This window comes from Bemisia tabaci, chromosome 3 (assembly GCF_918797505.1).
Source record: "Bemisia tabaci chromosome 3, PGI_BMITA_v3".
NCBI classification, from domain to species: Eukaryota; Metazoa; Arthropoda; class Insecta; order Hemiptera; family Aleyrodidae; genus Bemisia; species Bemisia tabaci.
This window is the reverse complement of record NC_092795.1, coordinates 59,208,284-59,229,663: the sequence shown is the minus strand read 5'-3', so window position 1 is coordinate 59,229,663 and position 21,380 is coordinate 59,208,284.

The window sequence follows — 21,380 nt, the reverse complement described above, 5'->3', positions numbered from 1 at the left end:
AAATCTGCGTTGAAACATTGCACTCACCGTTTTTGGCAATTGAATTGTTGAATCAGCAATTTTTTTTTCCGTGTAGATTAAATCACGCGTGCATTTCAATTCCAGCTACTTACGTAAGACCATCGTTGTCACCCTCCAAGCACATTTTAAAAAACTAGAGGAGGAATGTGACGGAAAATTGAAGCAAAAATAACCTCGTTCGAGAATAACAAGTTTCTTTAAGGAGAAATCATTTTTTTAGAGGAAAGTTTTTCATTTGTGTCTTTTTAGTAAATTTTGCAGTGCAGTTCGACTGATTTAGCCGGGTCTCAGGACACCATTAAGGGTGACTAAGTTTTTGATTATAAATAAAGGTATGATCTGCTTTCTTTTTTATCTCTTTTTTTTCAACTTTTGTCCGAGAAAACTTTTCAACCATCTTTGAAGGAAGTATTCTCGGCGAGAGGTCCTTCCAGCCTTCTATAATTTTTCACTGAAAAAACCATTCATTATCAACATCAGTTTATCATCCGCTTATTTTCCTTCAGAATGGTTTGTCGACATTGACTCTCGAAACTCCCTTGCGAGACCAATATGATTTAATAAGAGATTTGCATCAAATCAGCAGAACGAAAACTTTTTCTGAGCATTCTAGATCAACACCATCTCGAAGCATGATGAAGTTGTTCCACATCAAATGGAGGTGACTTTTCACCTTTTTGATCCCTGGTAAAAATTGGCAGTAGAATCTGTGTTCCAAAATACCACAGCCTTAAAGCTGGCTGTAAGATTTCCAATAGCTTCTGTAGCTGGCTGTACAATTTCTTATTGCCTTTTGTAGCCGATTGCGATTTAGCATTAGCCAGACGATAAAGTTTATGATAAACGTTACTAAATACGGATACTACGACTTAGTGAGTTTTTGGACTACCGCTCTCTTTTTGTGCCATAGTATCTTGATATTATTTTGCGAGGAAAGCTCCGTATTTTTGAAGGATGCCTGTCATTCTTAATATGCTGGAGCGCCCTCAATTTCTTATGTTACTGTGCAATACCTCTGGTGTGAAATAGTTGCTTCATACACCGTGGCACGCTGCGGCGCGGCGGGCGGGCAGAGAGCGCCTACAAACCTAACTGTCATACTTCACGCATTGCGCAATGCGTGAAGTATCCCTGTTAGGTTTGTAGGCGCCAATGCGTCGCCGCTCCGCTTTGTGTTAGGCTCTAATATTTAATCTCGCGGAGTTAGCGTTTTTCAACTCATGATTCTGAAATGTTTGCACACTCTGTATGGATTATTCTCATTTTAATTGATGAAAAAAAATGTGTTTTAAAGGAAAATATAATGTGTGTTGTAAACATTAAGGTAGTTCCGTAAAAAAACTTAATGATTTCCAAAGCACACGAATTTCTACACAATTTCTTATAGTCTTTTATAGCCAATGGCGATAAAGTGTAAAGCCCGGCGATAGAAACTATAGCCCGACTGTATACTTTTTTATAGCTTCGTATAGCCCGGCTATACGATTTGCTCCGCTTTCTACAGCTAGCTGTATCATTTTCTATAGCCTTTTTTAGTCGGCTATAAGAACTCCTATGGTATTTTGAAACGCAGTTCCTATCGCCAATTTTTACAAGGGATTAGAGGATGTTACTGTCGACGAAAATGTAGGTGTGAATTCATGCTCGCTGAATTCCATTAAATTTTATATGCGGCAACGCCAACATTGATTTTGTGCTGAAACCGCGGCAGTGAACTCGTTCACTGCGCGTGAGGAGAGATTAATGCCCTGGCTTATCGGAGCTTGATGCTACATTGGCTAACATTTTGCGAGAAGGGAGTATCACCACCGCAGTGCGCGGAAAAGCAGGAGGTCGATTGTTGAATCGAATGACCTTGATCGATATACAGCGTGGCACTCGATCAGCAGGAACACGTGTGGGAAAACAAGCTCTCTCAAAGAAAAACTCCAATTTTCCCGAAATAAACTGAGGAATATGTTACACATGTTATACACACCGGTTCCCACGTATTTTTACACGCAAAATCGAGTTTTAATGTTGACGAGTCGATATATCGATCGGTTATATCGATTTTTTAAGATTCTTTACGGAAAATCGACGATTTTTTGAGATTGAAATTGTTCATTTTTGATTCATGGATGACTAAATGCACCTAATATGACTGTAGTACACCGACACCTACGTATTTTTGCTTATAGAATCGATTTTTAACGTTAACGAGTCGATATATCAATCGCTTATATCGAATTTTCGCGATTTTTTTAAGGAAAATCAATGATACACCGCAATCACACGCTGAATGTGGGAGCTGAACGTGGCTTAAATGTGGAAGTCATCGACCCGATGCCTGCAACGATTCTCAGCAACCATCGGACCAATTTTGAATTTGTCTGAACTATTCGAGTAGATTAGATACACATCTGGATGAAAATAACTTGAATTTGCTAAATTTCAGCCGTTGGGCGATGACTGTTGACTTCCACATTCAGCTGCTAAATTCAGCGTCTGATTGCGGCAATATATTGGTATTGAAATTGGTTATTCTCCATCCGAGAACGACCAAATTTTGGGTTGGAACACATTTTCGGTTAGGTCGATTTCCAGTTGAGTCAAGTTTTCGATTGGGGCACATTTCCGGTCGAGTAGAAATTAAGATTTTCGATTTCCGGTCAAGTGAAATTTCGGGTGGATAACGAATCCCGTTGATTGTGGTTTCCGGTCGGTCAAATCTTTACGCCTTCAAATCCAGCGATACTCTCCGCTTTGCCAAGGAGTTAGTTTAGTTGCTTAACCAAACCTAACCTATAGTATTGATGACATTTCACGAACCCGCGAGTGTGCTAGCTGGCACCATGTATCCAAGAAGAAGGGGCTAACGTATGTTTGAATTCAAAGCAAAATAATCCCTACTTCCAATCTCGTTTTTTCACTTTAAAACGCTTTAATTTGTTGATTAAACACGAATAGATTGCAATTTGTCGGCGATTGCTAATTGCCTGCAACATATTTACCTGAGAATGTTTGTGAAGAAATTATTGAGAAAAAAAATTACTGACTGAACAATCACAATCACTGCCTGCGCAAATGTTAATTAAACAATACTAAAGCAATTTATCGATGGTGAAAGTGCAGAAGTGCGAATCTCGGAAAACACGATTTTCCAGGAGAGTAAAAAAACAATCTGCATTCCTCTTTATTCTCGGTAGAAGGGTAATAATTCTTGAGGATAGCAAGAATAAGATGTTTTTTCAAACTCCATCAGCAGTTTCAATAATTTCTCGAACTGTTAGAAAATACGGCAGAAATGCCGAGATTCGCGTTTTTGGCACTAAAAATCGACACTTCATCAGGATACACGCATTTTTGCAATTAGTGTTTTGAACTTGTTGGTGGATTTGGATCATACAAAGACTGAAAAAAGGGTTTCACACTGAAAATATCTTATCAGATAAGATTTAGTTGGTCATCGATGCTCCATCCATCCATGCTTTACGCTTTCCTAATGGACCAGCGGAAAAAGTACCTTTTCTTCAATTTTGATTATTCACAGTTAATCAAAGAAAGCTCATTTTATCCGTGCGAAACTTCTTAAATTCACAACCGCTTTTGAGTAAGTAACGATCTTGTAAACGGCGACTCTTTCAGTTTCGCTTCAGAATACGATGATCGAACCAAGAGACTTAAAATACAAAATCTGATCCAGCCGCCTGCCTCTCTTCTTTAAAATAAGACGTAGAGACCGAAAACAATCTTATTATTTTTTCAAAATAATATTCTTAGGCATTTTTCGAATATGCGGCTCGATTTAAAACCCAAAATTATGAACTTTTTGGTCAACATCATTCTACAAGGCCACTCACAGTGGATACAGAAGAGCGCCTTCAAATGAATCCGTAAACTTAATGCAAAATTCTGATACCACTATTCGTGCTTCACGGCAGTCATTTTGCATACCCGGCCATTTGAAGGCAAATCATTGACTACCAGCTACGGGGTACGAACTACAGCAATGTCATTCGAAATTTTTGGAGGCTTTTTAGACGTTTTCTTCATGTTGAACTTGGCAAATACGATGATACGGGACACCGCGCTGCAATGAGAGAAGAGAGGGAAAGAACAAGAGACACTGAGGGCATTAGTCTAATTTACCCTGACCCCTTATACATTTTATGTGAAATTGATTGCATATTTATTTTCCTCGCCGATATTCCCGTCTTCCTCTCGTTGCATCCACTCTATCGCCGCATTAACCTCATTACTGGAAGCCTTAGCATGAAATAATCTGAGCTTCCATGCTGCCAGAGCAAAAATAATTTACTGAATTTCTCAAGTTTATCCCGCTCACCACAAAACCACCTTCCCAACCGTAGCCACTTTTTTCTGAAATTTTGAGCTGACAAATTTCTAAAATGGGACAGTATACTTAGAGTGGTACTAAATTGATTTCGAAACGTGTTCGAATATGTTTACGCGGAAAAACCATGTTTGTGTCGGAGGCACGCAAGATGGGTAAGTCAGAAGGTGCTGTCTGGCCTTTTTTGAGAGCTGAGATGCAAAAGGGGGCAGGTGGCGAACGCGCCTTTTTTTGAAGAGTATGGATTCAATCGACATGATCTGATTAACAAAATTTAATCGATTCACAGCTTTGTCCATCGATTCATAGACTGTCAATTGTTTTTGATCCGTCGATCTAGAAATAAAAACGTGAACCAATCGACGTGATTTGATTGACAACCGTGAATGAATCGACAAACCCGTGGATTGATCAATTTATGGTTGCTGATTAAATCAAGTCTATAGGCTCACGTCGATCGACTGACGTTTATATTTTTTGATCGTTTCATGTCGAGCAAGTATATAACCTCCCCTCTCTTGTATCACTTTTTTCCGTGCACAGAGTGGTCTGAATGTGAGATACACCAAGAGAGAAATTTACAATATTTATATGTAGGAACAGTCAATAGTTCCTTCTCCTCGACTCTAATTTAAAATTTGTCGGGGAAAGGAATTGAACGAATTTGTTACTTTTCATGCTAAATTTTGCGTCCTTAGTAGCCGATTCCCCCTCCCCCCCCCCCCCATTCGGTTTATCACCCAAATATCTCCCATGAAGAGGCAATGTCGTCAGTGGCTTTAAATTTTAAGCCGAGAGACGGATAAATTTGCGCCAAGTTTATGACCAAAACTTCGAGCCGAAGAAAATGAAACGTCAAAAAAGTTTTCGCAACTTTTTTTTCAAGAAGGAAAACTGTAAATAATTAATACGGACAGAGCAGGAAGCAGCAGTAGGAAAGCGAGCGAAAAAAAACAAGGATGGGAACAATGCAGGTTCGGTTTGAGCCGAGATTAGCTTGATTTGTGAGATTTCTTTGTTGGATGTTGTGTTCACTCTGCTTTAAGGAACAACGAATGACAATGTTGTCAGACCTGCAGACTAGCAGACTAATAACCCAATCCTTGATCGCTATCAGATCATTCATAGAATGGTGATTCAAATCACACATCACCGATTGGAAAAACCTGCATATTTGCCATACCATCTTTAGCATTTAGTCCAGTTTCATCGTCCTCCCTCACCCAAAAAAACTTATCTTATTACTCTTCACTGGAAAAAAACATATCGGTGTATTTACTAAGAAAAAGGTAAAGTTACCAAGAATTCAGGGTTCTATTTGATCCCAGTTTTTTCTTAGTAAAATTACCATTTATGGAATTGGTAATTTTACCGAGAAATCTCGGTAAAATTATTGAACTTTCTCGGTAATTTTACTGGACCTTGGTGAAAACACCAATATTTTTTATCGACTGTGGTAGAATTACCGAGATAAAATGGCAAATCTACCGGGAATTGATTACCAATAAAAGTGGTATTCTTACCTGAAAAAACAGTAAAAAAACCGGTGTTTAGGTAAGCTTACCAGTCTGTCTCGGTAAAATTACCAATAATTGGTAAAAAAGTGAGATGGTAAAGGTATCAACGGACCGTGGTAAAAACGCCGAGAATTTTTTTTCATTGTTTCATGTATCGAAAGGGCGAATTTTTACCGTTCAGATCACGACACTGACAACAGCACTCTGATTGATTTAATGCACTCTCTAGCTCTTGCAAGGCCTCTGCGGAGTCTTGGGACGTAAATCTTTACTGGTTTCGGTACAAACGGTAAAGATTTTCATCCTTGTAATCTGATCGGGAATACCAACCAGCAGTACAAATGCATTCTCGCCTCTCTACTGAATGAGTGACGGTGGTGGGCAATACAGAGCAATCTCTCGTAGAATCAGTGGCAGTGGTCGACATTTTCATTTTGTGATTGATTTGTTGAACACTGAAAGAAAAAAAACTATTGCTTAGCATTAAGCTGGTCGATAGTCTGTAAACCATGCTTATTGATTCATACGACAAAGCATGCACAAATTTTTATGACGCTTGATAGTATCACTATGAGTTAAAATTATCTAACTTTGGTTTTACCATTAAGCTAACTGATAACACCCATCAATGCTGAAGCCAAAATCGCCTCTATCCTTTGTAAACTTCCATTAGTGTTGTTTCTATGAAACTTAACATCCATCTATGATAAATTTTTCAGTGCTGATCTCTTCATCAAACATTAGCGTCCAAAGATGTGTACATCACGGGAAAAAAGGAATGGAATAATAGAGTAATAGAGAGTATGGAGTAATAGAGAAGGAGAGGTAGAATAATAATATAGAACTTTCAAAATGTTCTTTCGATGGATTCGATACTGAACCTAAAATTCTAATCTTAGCTACGACGTTGTTCTGTGGCAATCGATCCAGATGAGAAGGCAGCTTTCCTATCGGAATCGTAAGAATTTACGCCCCAAAAGTAACACTGTTAGTGAGACTGAAATTTTCAGTTGCATCTGAAATCCACCATGAGCGCTGAAAAATCTACATTTCCTTTTCTCTGTGATCCTCTCGTGACCTAAAACAATTAAAAGTTGCTGACGAAAGATGATATTTGAAATTTGTTCCCTTGAGAGATTGGAAGAGATAAACAGTGTAGCGATGTAACAAAACTCAAAAAGAGAGGTATTCTCATAATTGTAAGAGTTGCGGAGCAAGCGGAAAAAAGGGAAAAGTGAGTCGCGATTTTTGACAGTCCCAGAGATTTTCCTTCACACAATCTCCGCTGACGGCCCGAATTAAAGAAGTAGTGAAGCACACAATTGATGTACATTTTAAAAGTAGGAGCTAATATTTTAGGCTAACGTTTGAACAACGTAATATGTTACAGATGTTACATCGCAGACAAATGATTTTTCTTCTTCCACTTCTTCTTCTTACATTCTCCATCTTCTTGTTATCTTCATTTTCTTCTACTTCTTTTCCTTGCTATTTTTTTTTCTTTTTCTGCATATTCTTTTTCGTCTTCCTCGTTTTTTTCTTTTCTCTCTTCTTTTTCGTTGTCGTCTTTTTTTGCTTTTCTTTGCAATGTTTCTTATTTCTCCTTCCTCTTTCTTTACTCTTCTTATTCCTTTTTCTTAATTATTCCTCTTCCTTCTTATTTATTTCTTCTTTTTCTTCCTCTTTCTTTATACTTCTCCTTCCTATTTCTTTCTTCCTCTTCTTCTCCCTCTCTTTCTTTCTTCTTCCTCTTTCCCTCTTTTTTCTCCTCCTCTTCTTTATCTTCATTTTCTTCCTTTCTTCTTCTCTTCCTTATTCTCTTTTTCTCACTAATCTTCTCTGTCCCCCTTATTCTTTCCGTCTTATTCCTCCTCTTCCGTTTCTATTCTTACTTCTTCTCCTTCTTCTCCTCTTCATTTGCTTCCTATGCCTCCTATCATTCCTCCTTCTCTCCTACCTCGATGTTCCTCGCGCAGACAGGTGCTTTCATGGATAGGCCAAAAATAGTAAGTAGTTCCCAATTGGAAAATGTATTCCAATTGGCAACGCAACCGAGATTGCGAAGATATTTTTTGCCATGCTCGCAGACAAATGTGCCAACATTAAGACGGTGCTTCCATTTAATACGTTATTTTAAGTTAATGTTTTTTGTCATATCGTTTTTCCCCGTCCGTTATCCTGACGTGATGGATGTGGATTTCCTCAAGATACAGGCTTCTTTCATGCATCGCAGCAATTGAATCAGCAACCGTGAAAAGCTGTTCATTTTTTCCGACTCTCTCCGCCTCGACGGATCAAGGGGGAGCCGGGGGGTGGGAGGGGGGAGGGACTCCTTGGATGCTCATTCAGCCGGACTGGACTGGCCTCGTTTATCCCTGCTTACAGCCCTTGCGCCACAATGAGAGTTGGTCTCCCGGCCTTTTCTTGCACGCAGGACTGCATGACTTCATTTTAGAGGCCTCTCGAGCAGTGGCGAGCCGTGAATGATTGACTATCGATATTTCCCCATTTGAAGCTATGGTAAAGAATCGATTATTAATGTGTTCATTGCAAACACCCTGTTTATCGATCCTTTATCATAGGTTTAAATGGCAGATCAATCGATGTATCGCAAAGCACGCCATGCCGCCGCTCTCAAGATTCGAGATCTTGCCTTCCGGGTCCGTCCATAAATTAATCGAATTTTTGCATAAGAGGGAATGTCCACTGCAACGTTTCGAAATTGCGGGGATAAGTGCATTTTTGCGCACAGTTAAACATTTTTGTGTTCATTTCTGTTTTGAGTTACTTTGAGTCACCTCTTTTTCGGTAAGATCAAAAAAAAAATTTGGTGAACTTGACCGAGACCCCAAGTTACTCCGAAACATTGGGGGATGAGGAAAGTGTCATGCTGAACTAATGTACTCTCGTTTCTGTCACTCAGAGGTTGGGACTTGCAATTGAATAGCGCATTGCACTACCAATGTGACCCTACAGGTTCGATCCTGACCGGCTCACAACTGTCTTTTAACGTTGCAAATGCTCAACTCAGAAAATCGTTGTACTTAGAATCATGTTGCGTGGCTAAAAATTGAAGGCGCTCACGTTCCAGGCCAGGCACAGGCTGTTGTGGGTCTCGCGCCAACAGCGCAAAGATACAGCTCGCGCGCCGTTAGTTCTGACGTTTTGATACAACTATTCGTACTTGATGGATGTCCATGTTGCATAGCCAAAAATTGAAGGCGCTTACGCTTTCTTCATGCCGACTGCTTACGTGAACAACGCTACGCCACTGCAGTGCAGTGCGTTGCACAAGCGCCATTCGCTCGCGAGTCACGGAGAAAAATAAAATCAACTTTGCTCGCCTAGATTCAACCCAATTTCTTTCGCTAAACAGATAGGCTCGTCTGTTTAAAAAGATCCGATGTAGGTATGACTGTTTTGCTTTAACGTTATCCAAAAGTTTTATTACAGAGAAACTCTACCCCCAAACGTTATTTAAATTCAAATCCTAGTAAGCTTTATCATCAATATTCAGAACGTTGAAAACTATTTACACATCAAAATGAAGGCAACCAATTCAGCCAAAACATTAATTGGACCGCGTTTATAGCAGTAAGGAACCAAGCCACATCAGCTATCGCCAAATTTATTCGAGCAATTTCATGTTTTTCATGGAAGCGGATTTTTGTGCTTTCAGGGAATTTTCTGCATAGTACGAAGCCAGTTCCTGAAATATTTCAAAGGGATCCTCCCAAACGTTCTATAGTAAAAAATTAAACTACCTAGTTAAATTTGGCAATAGCTGATGTGGCTTGGTTCCTTTCTGCTTAACGCGATCCAATTGGACCTGTGCAAATAATAATGATAGTAACTTGAACTCGGATAAAGGTGATAAACAAAGCGTCGAGCCAACTTCGGTTGGTGCAGGTTGTTCCTGCGTTTATGTTGGCACTGCTGCAGGTGCAAAGCCGGAAACGCTCGGGTCTCTCTTCATTCGGAATCAATTTTGCAGCGGGCAAAAAATTACGCCTCCGCGCCATCACGCCTCTTCCCGCTATCTATCTCCGAATCGAACCCGCAGTTATGCTAATCCTGCTGTCTAACCGCCAGAGTATGTCATCAGAGTGATGTTGCAAAACTGCACGCTGGAGTTCGGTTGTATCGAAGCATTTTTGACGGAAAAGTAAGAAAATGCCCGAAATTAGGAGATCCTGGACAGGAAAAATAAGTTTCGCAGGAAGCGCACAGCCGAGATTAAATTTCCCATCAAGGCCGTACCTCTTTTTTCGCTGCATAGAACATTTTTCATGCCGTCCTGATATACATGGACCGCATTTATAGCAGTAAGGAACCAAGCCACATCAGCGATTGCTAAGTTTAATCGAGCAATTTGATTTTTTTCATGAAATCGGTTGTGTGAATTTACGTACTTTCTGTGAATTTGCTGCATTGTACGAAGCAAATTCCTTAAAATTTGCAGTGAAATTCTTACAAACTTTCTTTTGTAGAATATTGAATTGCCGAGTTAAATTTGGCAATAGCTGAAGTGGCTTGGTTCCTTTCTGCTAAACGCGGTCCACATTATGTTCGTCTTTCTCGTTCAAAGTTTTTCTTCGTGTATAAACTGCCTAGCACTATATGGGTTTCTTCAGCCTTGATAAAATGGTGAATGTGCCCTGAGCTTAACAAAAAACCTTTAAGAAATTTTTAAAGCCATTCTGTGTATGATGAGATTTTAATTTTCATGAAAAGGGGGAAAGAAAAAATAAAGGAACAATCGGAAGCACCAAACACTAATTATTACGATATTTAACCCCCTCTCTTAGCTTATTTCTCACCTGCAAAATGGGTCCTTTGTATCGAACAGTATTTTACAATTTACAAGTTTTCTCAAAAATCACATGCCCAAAATGGTAATTAGCAACATGTCTGTGCAATATTGGTATTTAAATCGGCATCTGATCAAGTAATATTCAATAAAAATCTTCATCAGGACTGTAGTGTCCATTAGTTTGCGGCATACTGCGATCATTGAAGAAATCCCACTTCCACTTGGGAAATTTGGTAATTTGGTAACGTCTGAAGGTTCATACGGCGTGTTTCTTAGCCCGGCAGTATGGCTGAAGATAAAAATCGTCTATATTCTCGATCGTATCCAAACGATCTCCAAGTTTTTCGGATGATTATTGACAATTTTGCAACACTCGGTGGATTCGTTCGATAAAATTTTCCGCTCGGACGCTATTTTGACAATTTCCATTGACCTTGTAGAATGGTAAAACGAACTATGAAAAAAAAAAAATGAACATTTATGAGCTCAGAGCGCGTATGCTAAATATAACCTGAGGAGATCTAGCAGCTAATACCAGATGTCTAATGGTGCTTATCGGTTTCAGGACATTCAAACACAAATTATATTTTCCTTTATTACAAATTTTTTTCCCTTAATATAAATGAGAATAAACCAGGCAGAGTGTGCAAACATTTCAAAATCATTTCTTGAAAGTCGCAGACTCCGTGAATGTAAATATGAGAACTTCATACAGAGCGGAGTGGCGTGCTGCCAGCGGAACACGCGCACTGGTGCCTACAAACCTAAGGGGATACTTCACGCATTGCGCAATGCATGAAGTATCCTGTTAGGTTTGTAGGCGTTAATGCGCGCTAGCTCGCCGCAGCGTGCTACGGCGCCTTAAGCAACTATTTCACATCAGAGGTGTTGCGCAGTATCATACGAAATTGAAGGCGCTCCAATATATGAAGGATGACAGGCATCCTTTAAGAGTACGGAGCTTTCCTCGCAAATTAAATCAAGATACTACGGCTTAAGAAGAGAGCGGTAGTCTAAAAACTCACTAAGTAATAGCATCCATATTTAATGATTGAAGAAATCCCACTTCCTGCGAACCCTTTTCTTTAAGATATATATTAATTAATCGCTTGAAAACCTTAAATTCTCATTTACTTCCCTTAAAAAAGTTTTTCATCTTGTAAGAGTTTTTTTTCTGTAAAACTTTGAGGCCTACCTTTGGCTATATTGGTCATTGCAATGCAAATTAAAACTACAACGCGGTAAACCAGACAAAGCATTCCTGCGACGAATGAGTAAAACCTTAATTGGGAAACCGTCCCGGCCTTTCCGACCGCTACACGGAGTCTTTAATTAATACTTCATTTAAATTAAGACGGAAAAAAAGTCAAAGCGGCCACAAAATCAGACAGTATTGTAAGAGAGTTTTGGTTGTTTCCTTTCAGTGTTGTCAGAATCCGTTCGCCTTACATAAACTTGAAGAAATTAAACCAACAATATTCACGAATAGAATAAAAGAAAAATAAAGGAATAAATAGAACTACTCTTTTTACCATAATTTTTATAATTTTAATCGGTAAAAATTGCTCAATCTCTCAGTCAAAGATCACAGAACAATGGAGAGAAGTAAAACAAAGAAGACTTCAAACACCAAAATTATGTAGCACTCAAAAATGCGGCAACCCTCAATCCACAAAGAAATAGTAATTTATTAACTACAGTAACCCCCAAAATTTTAACTGCGACTAATGTACATTTTTGGTTAATTTCCATTTTTGGCAAACTTCACTGACTTTCTTCGTATATTCTAACCAGTTTAATGAAATCGACTCCATTAAGTTTATTCTATTATATTTTTTCAACTGCAAGATTTCATACAATACCAATTAGATCTCCAGTTTGTATTACCCGGGGTTTTGTACGAAGTTGAGGACAAGTCGTGTAAATGTCTCCCCGGAGCTATCGGATGCCGTACACAAGAAGCCAACACTGTTTGTATACTTGGCGGTGGCAGTCTCCGAAGTTCCCAGACCGGATTCTCCTTTCCATGATGCCGGAACAGCGCTGCTAACATTAATCGTTAAACCTAATTTCCTTCCTACTTCAAAGAACAATTTGAATAATTTACCAGAGATTTGACACCGCTTTTCTAGGAACTGTACTTTCCTGGTTCAAGAGCACGCTTTGGAGGACGGGCGTAAGAGGAGCGTTTTCCTCAACTTTTCCGACTTTCTTGAACTTGGAGTGTTTTTTTATTCGCTTTTTACTCACCCCCTCCCGCCTTGTGCTGTCACGTACTTACATTTCTAGCTTAGCTTTGAAAACGGTATAGTCCCTCGATTGAGCATGTCGAAATATAAGCTCGATGGATTAAAAAGTGTACTACAACAGGTTGTGTTAGACATCTGTTTGAAACATCAAGTGAAGAAGCCACTTTGGCAAAAGAACCGCTTTTTTGAGAGGCGATGGAAAAAATCTTGATGTCTTGGCACACTCAGTCTCAAATCCTGTCATTTTCCACCGTATATTAAGAGGAGGACTGATGAACATATTGCCGGCGAAACTACGAAAACAAGTACCTTAATTGCGATTTTCAAAATGCTCCTGGTTCTGTTTTTCTTTATCTTTTTCTTCCTCTTCTTCCTCTTATTTTTCTTCGTCTTTTTCCTCCTTATGAGAGTGTATTACTTAATATTTTTGTCCGAAATTTTCAAGGAATATCATTTCAAGGGTTTGAAAATAAATAAATAATAAAAAAATTATATGAGATAGTTTCAGATGTGCTTTATCTTACAATTAATCGCAAGTATCTCTTTATCTTCAAGTGAGTGAAGCAGGTTCTCTACGAAACGAATCGTTCTAGGACTATTCAGAACGACTCACAGTGAGTCGATTTAGCAAATGACCCGATTGGCAGCGTAGATCAGACGTCTTAAGCTCGAGTGAATTATACAATTATATATTGCAGAAACAGCTCATGCCAGGTTGCATTTGGCTGGGCACTTGAGCTGTTCCTTTACCAGCGGCGATTCAAAGGAGACGCAATAACAAGGACGATCTTTGTAATGAGAGGAGGCGCTAGGGTTTTGGCAGGTTTTGAATTTTGGAGCGGAATGACTCATGAATTAGTGAACGAATTTCAACAGAGGTCTTACGCTAGTTGAGTGGACCGAGTAGCGAGTGACGGACGATTGTCGGGGACAGGACCGTGCTGCCAGGCCCGAGTAATTACAAAATATTTCTCAACCGAGTCCAAACATCCGCAACTGTCGTTTTACAAGGTGTTTACCACCAATAAAAACCGGGGAATGTAATGAAATTTAATGTAATCAGGAAAAATCAGAAAAATATCAGAAAAATCGGCCAGTCAGAAAATTCAGAGTGCGTCAATCACTTTTCAATTACATTCAGTTTAGCACATGCAAAGGTGAAAAATTTGATTTAATTCATGCAACACGTTGTTTTGTAACATCAAACGAGCGTCAATTTATTCGAGCCAAAATCAGGAAATTATCAGGAATACCCGCAATAAAATTATATAGTGAAACCCCTGCGTTTTCAATGAAAAACCTTTAAGTTACGCTGACTCTTTTTCCAAAATAAGCAACTGTTTGCTTGAACTATTAAACATTCAGCAAGTATTGAAAGCCTAGAAGTTTTTCCACAATTCAGGACCTGCATGTAAAGAAAAATGTTATTGAACAAGAAGAGGACTGTGGGGAAGGGTTTTTGTCACAAATACTTCGTGAGACATAGGTATCTAATCTAGTGATTTAATCTAATGTCACACGAAACATATGAGTCGTTAATAGTCATTGGAAAGTTTTTGTGAACAAAGTTGTAACACATTCTGACCTGAAGTTGGGATGACTACCGAAATGATCATTGTCACTTTGATAGGACACTAGGACTTACGGTTAGAACCATTTAGGTTATTTTGCAATTAGAAACACCATACACAATGTTAGCCACTCCGCATGGCTTCTAGGATGTTCTGAATTTCCACCCCTCAATTCGGATATCATTACTATTAGCTCTGCACCCCCTATACATTTTCAATTCGCATTGCAGTTCGTTCTACCAGACCGATTTTCAGAATGTTTGCGGCGATTGATGGATCATGGTTCTTAGATAAACCCGCTCTTTCTAATAGTGGAAATACGACCCAGGTTTTACATTTTTTGTGATGAAGTTGCCAAATCTTCTCCCATTTAAGAAATGTAAATGTTGTTGTTTTTTTGTCACACTTAAAATTTAAGATTTACCGGGCCAATTTCAGGGTGGCAAAATCTCATGAAAAATGAAATCTTGAAACACGCGAAATATTTCATGGAATTTCAGAAATTTTTGAAAGATATTGAAAAATTCCGGTTCCTTTTCATGTTTTGCAAAATGTAAAAATTGTGACTTTTTACTATTTTGTGTGTTTGAGTGCGGATTGCATACTCTAGCCCCTAAAATTTATGAAATATTTCACAGCCTCGTGCAATTTCATGAAATGAAATGTCCAATCTTTCATTTCTTTCTTACGTTTCATGCCACCCTGGCCGCAATTTATACGATTTGCGCGGCTATTGATAGGAGATACTCCCCAAATGAGCCCATTTTATTTAGCTCAACTCATTGTGGCCAAACTAGCAAGCATCAGAGGGAGCGGAGCGACCTCTGAAGGTATGGCCGCGTAACCCCCTAGTTTTGAACCAATGATCGAATCCATGGCCCGGAAAATCTTTCACTCGCGAACAGCCATAACAAACGAAGCCGCGCAATGAAAATAAGAGACTAGGTCAGACGCCCATGGTCTCCGAAACTCCCACGCGGTCCTAAAGCGACGCCGAATATGACTTGCGACTTACGAGCTTGACTCCTGGTAGCGCGGCCGCAGAGTGACGGAATCTGACAGTCTGACAAAGCAGCCGCCGCGTTCACTGGGCAGATAAAACAAGGCGTAATTTCGTTAACGGCCGTTTCGGGGAAGCCCGTTTGATGCCAGCCCCTGTCCGGGCCCGTGCTCTCCAGCCTGTGTCTTAATTATTCCGGCCGCGGCCGCGGGTAGGCCACCCGCAACCACCCCCTCCCCCTCTCGCTCCTTGATAAGCAAACAGTGACGGGCAAATGAGACCCGAGCTCCGTTGCCAAAAATTGGAAATTCGGATGATGTTAGAGGCGACACTGAAAATTTACAGAAAGCAGAATGGATCTGTTTGCTGGAGTGAAATATACGAATACTTGAGGGCTACGCCCCGCGGCCGCTACGCGGCCCAATCTCCTGGGGGCGCTTCGCGCCTAGCTGTACTCACTGCCGGTGCTGGTCAGAGTGAAATGGTGCTCTTCCCTGCCAATTTCTGGCCTTGGAATTTGTTTGTTGTGTGTCCGAAACGTAAGCATGTAGAACTGCAGGACGTAGCAAGTACTGCTATCTTGACTGACATAAAATGAAAAATTTCCTTTTTGAAAGCTGCCATGCCAAGGAAAAACACGTATGAACATTTTAGAATTTCTCCCGCCGAAATGTTTATTTTAAGGTAGATTATGAGTACTTTTCCTTGAAGTTTTCAGAATCTTTAGGTGAAATTTCGAACATAATTATCTGAAAGATCGGTTTCGAAAATATTCGTAAGTTTACCTAGGAATTTACGATTTATCAAAGGAAATTTGGTAACGTCTGAAGGTTCATACGGCGTGTTTCTTAGCCCGGCAGTATGGTTGAAGATAAAAATCGTCTATATTCTCGATCGTATCCAAACGATCTCCAAGTTTTTCGGATGACTTTTGACAATTTTGCAAAACTCGGTGGATTCATTCGATAAAATTTTCCGCTCGGACGTTATTTTCACAATTTCCATTGTCCTTGTAGAATGGCAAAGCGAACTATGAAAAAAAAAATGAAAATTAATGAGCTCAGAGCGCGTATGCTAAATATAACCCGAGGAGATCTAGCAGCTAGTACCAGATGTCTAATGGTGCTTATTGGTTTCAAGACACTCAAACACAAATTATATTTTCCTTTATTACACATTTTTTTCCCTCAATATAAATGAGAATAAACCAGGCAGAGTGTGCGAACATTTCAAAATCATGAGTTGAAAGTCGCTGACTCCGTGAATGTAAATATGAGAACCTAACACAGAGCAAAGCGGCGCTGCGCGGCGCGCTGCCAGCGGAACACGCGCACTGGCGCCTACAAACCTAGGGGGATACTTCACGCATTGCGCAATGCATGAAGTATCCTGTTAGGTTTGTAGGCGCTAATGCGCGCTAGCTCGCCGCAGCGTGCTACGGCGCCTCAAGCAACTATTTCACATCAGAGGTGTTGCGCAGTATCATACGAAATTGAAGGCGCTCCAATATATGAAGGATGACAGGCATCCTTTAAGAGTACGGAGCTTTCCTCGCAAATTAAATCAAGATACTACGGCACAAAAAGAGAGCGGTAGTCTAAAAACTCACTACGTGATAGCATCCATATTTAATGTCGTTTAGCATAATTTTTGAATTGCATTAGAGCTAAAAGTGACTTGATTTAGGCAAAAATATTCTTGAGCATGCCGTTAAGAAAATTTTATTTTGAACCAATAATAAAATGGCTGAATGAAAGCGGGTTACTGCTTGATGTAAGTAACTTTTTTTCCTACAAGCATGTTTTCTTTTTTGAACAAGCATTCCTTTCTTCATTGGTTCATAAGGAAAGCTTCTCGGCGGTAAATGTGAGCATAGTTCTGCTTGAATCAGATCACTTTTTCCTCTAATGAAGTTAAAAAATCATGCCAAACGTTATTGAATGCAGATATTAGGACTTGAGAAGTATTTTTACTAACGTTCTCTTTTCGTCGTCGTCACTCGATTTAATTTGCGATAGAACTTCGTGCTTTTGAAAAATGCCATCAATCATGATACGTTGGGGTGCCTTCAATTTCGTATGATACTGTGCAACACCTTCGTGGCGAAATAGTAGCTCGAAGCGCCGCGGCACGCTGGGGCCGTAGCGAAATTATCGTGCCGAAAAAAAATCTAAGAGCCTTCAGCTGAGGCAAATCAAAGAGTTTATCCGGTTCAGGTAAAACAAGATGGGATTTTCTTGAGTGATAATTAAGTCATATTGCACCAAAGAGGCGGAAAACAAGCAAGCCCTCACCCATCCAAGACATTATACATTTTCATCCAAAAACGTCGCGAGCAATTGTCGTTTGTAATCACATGTGGACCAATTAACTTTGGGCCTCAATTGGTAAGTGGACCGAAACTCCCCTGCCAAGAAAAAAACGCGTAGACGTAAATTACTAGAAAAAACATGTCCGCGGAGAAAAAATCGTTGACGAAATGTCCTATAACCTGCTTATCACGGGGCTGATAAATGTATGAAGATGCATTTTTAAGAGTGACAAATATTTAATACTGGTCCCCAGATTTTTTACACGAGTAATCAGAAATTCAATGGCCAATGTAATTCGTTCTCCGTGTATGCAAAAATTATGATCTTCCGATAGAATGTTTCATTCGTCTAAAACAATTCCCACGTGTGTTCCACTGTGTGTCTCCATAGAGACACTCACAGTGAGCTGCAGCTTGATTGTTGAACGATATCAAACGACCTTGATCGATAAAAATAATTGTCAAGATAGGGATTTAACGATCAGGATCGTTCGAGAACAGTGGCGAGGCGTGAATAATCGATTATCGATACTTCCCTCATCGAAGCAATGGTAAAAGATCGAGTATTGAGAACACCCTTAAATCGATCCTTCTCCGTCGGTTTAAATGGCAGGCATATCGATATATCGCAAAGCATGACACGCCACTGTTCGATGACGATTCTAAAATCGACCGGTCCGCTGGAAAGGAAGACCAGTGATGGATCGTAGGGCTCCTAATTAAATTGATGAGTTAGAACGTTGATTCCGCGAGTTTAAATATTAGAGCCTGACACAGTGCGGAGCGAAGTGTTAGCAGTGTGACATGCGCACTGGCGCCTACAAACCTAACAGGGATACTTCACGCATTGCGCAATGCTTGAGGTATCCCGTTAGGTTTGTAGGCGCCAATGCGCGTTACGCCGCGCCGCTGCGTGCCACGGTGCCTCAAGCAACCATTCCACATCAGAGGTTTTGCACAGTGTCATACGAAATTGAAGGCGCTCTAACATATTAAGAAATCGATAAAAAGGATTGTCAAGATAGGGATATAACGATCAGGATCATTCGATAACGTGGGCGAGGCGTGAATGGTCGATTATCGATTATCGATATTTCCCCCATCAAAGCAATGGTAAAAGATCGAGTATTGAGAACACCCTGTTTATCGATCCTTCTCCGTCGGTTTTAATGGCAGACATATCGATATATCGCAAAGCATGTTCGATGGCGATTCTACAATCGACCGGCCCACTGGAGTGGAAGACTAGTGATGGATCGTAGGGCTCCTAATTAAATTGTGAGAGAGGTATGAACTTCACAGACTAGGATCCTTGCGTTGATGTGCTTTGAGCAACAATCCTCACAGCAAAAAGAAAACAGCATCTTGCTGGCTGTCACATCTCAACGGCATCCGGGCAGTGCGGCATGGAGTGAGTTTTCCTCTCTGTCAACAAGAATATAAAATAAAAAATCAAGTATAGAATTTAACGGTTCGACTCGACGCAGAGGAAAAATCGAATGAAAAACTTGTAAGAGCACTTTCACGTAATCGTCTTTCGTATTTCTTGATCGTTTTGATTTGGTTCATTATCCAGTAAGCGCAGCATTTCCAACTCACTCGAACAGTGGCGATGTTGCTAAATAGTAATAAAGCTAAGTACTGTTCCCGTCTCGAAAAATGTTACTAAAAATGTCGGGCGTTGGCCCTGCTTTATTTTCTGTCCTCACATAAACTGCATAGAAATTCTGGAGCTTTGAAACCTTGCCGGTACAGAATACCGCTTGTGGGGTGGACCGGTATTCACTGCCGCTCCCGGTAAATTACTTTCAACAAGTTGCGTGAGTAAAGAGATTGAAACATGTTTTCCTGCAGAATATGAAAGCTTTTTTTCCAACGAGGGCAAAGCACACAAAAATGATCCTCTAAACCCGGAGGAAAGTTTACTCTTCACAAAGAAAAATTTTGCAGCAGTATCCGCACCCCGAAATTTCGACCGATGTAGCCAAGATTCGCGGTTTCAGCTGCCGCAATCCGGTAAACTGCCAAAAACGTGGCCGAATGTACCGAACCATAGACAGTTTTGCTGTATTCAGACAGCTGGAACCGAGAACCTAGTCTGCAGCTGCTACGCTTGTCGGGGTGCGGAATTTTCCAGTAAATTGGATTTTGCCTGGCTCCTCACCTGTACCAGCATCCTTAGACTGCAATAAAATATAATTTTTTGGAAGAGACAATATTTCAAGGAGAGTGTAATCAGCCGGTATTTGTAATCGCTGAGCAACTGCTTATTTTGTTATAATAGAAATCTCCCTGTAGAAAATTGGATCGCATTTAGGAAAAAGGAACCATCGCAATTACAGTGTTGTAAAAATGTTGCTTCTTAGTGATTATCGGAAAAATCTCTCAAAATAGCAAATAGTTGTTGCTTCCTACTAAAAAATTGTTAATTTTAAAGGAAAATAACCGTGTGGATTTTAATACCGTACTTGTATTGAATGGTTTTAATAAAAGAAAATAAGAACTTGTACGGAACTGATAATACTGTGATCGTGCTGGTACCTCTTTGCTAAGTGCGAACCCTTAGAGAATTTGCAGGTGTCTGAAATTTGATGAATTTTGTAAATAAGTGGAAACTACTGAGTGAACTGAACACGAGTATGACCTTAGTTCATGAATTTAACAATTATTAGAGAAGATATGACAAAATGATCTAATCTGCTGAAAATACGTGTGTTTAAATGGAAAATGCCGCCAGATGACGACACTAGGTGGTGCATTTTCTCATTTTAAATCAATTTTTATGCCACTTCCCATATAAGAAAAAAATTATAAAAAATACTGTGAAATCAGCTCTTTAAGCACTTCCAGATGAAGCAATAAAACCTTTGCATACAAATTCTCCATTCATTCTTTGAAAATAGAAACCAACAAATTTCCAAATTTGCTGAATTGAACGGAAATTCTTGGCTATCAACTCCTTGCAAACGTGTAAACGGCAACATCGTCGTCAATACGCACAACACGTCTGTTGGCGATTTTATCCGAGTCATTTAGCGCCGTCGTCGGCCGCTTTATCGGGTGTTATCTCACTTCTTGACTCTATTGCTTTTTTAAACTCTCGTTCGAAATAATTATTACCTTGTTTGCCTCCGTCTTCTTCTTGACTTACCGTGTTGGTCGTTCAACTCCAATTCGAGACCCGCGGACTTGCGATACCGTCGATTTCCAATGTAATTCACTGTGTAATAAACGCTGATCTCCTGGTTACCGGAACTGACAACTGAGACACAACTGCACCGAGAAAATTTACTGTTTCTTCAGGAAGAACTTATTTATTTTTTGGTTATCACTGTGAGGACTTTTAATTTTCCACGCGGTTTGTACTTAAACCAAAAATTGGTTCAAATATGATTGTTACTGGAAATAGGATTGCAAATTAATCATGATGTTTGAATATTATTATTATACATATTTTGAATATTATTATTAGTTTTCCTAACCTTACATTATCGATCCTATTCAAGCAAGGGCGAAAATAACGAAAAATAACCTGCCCTAATTGATTTGCGGCGTCACAGAT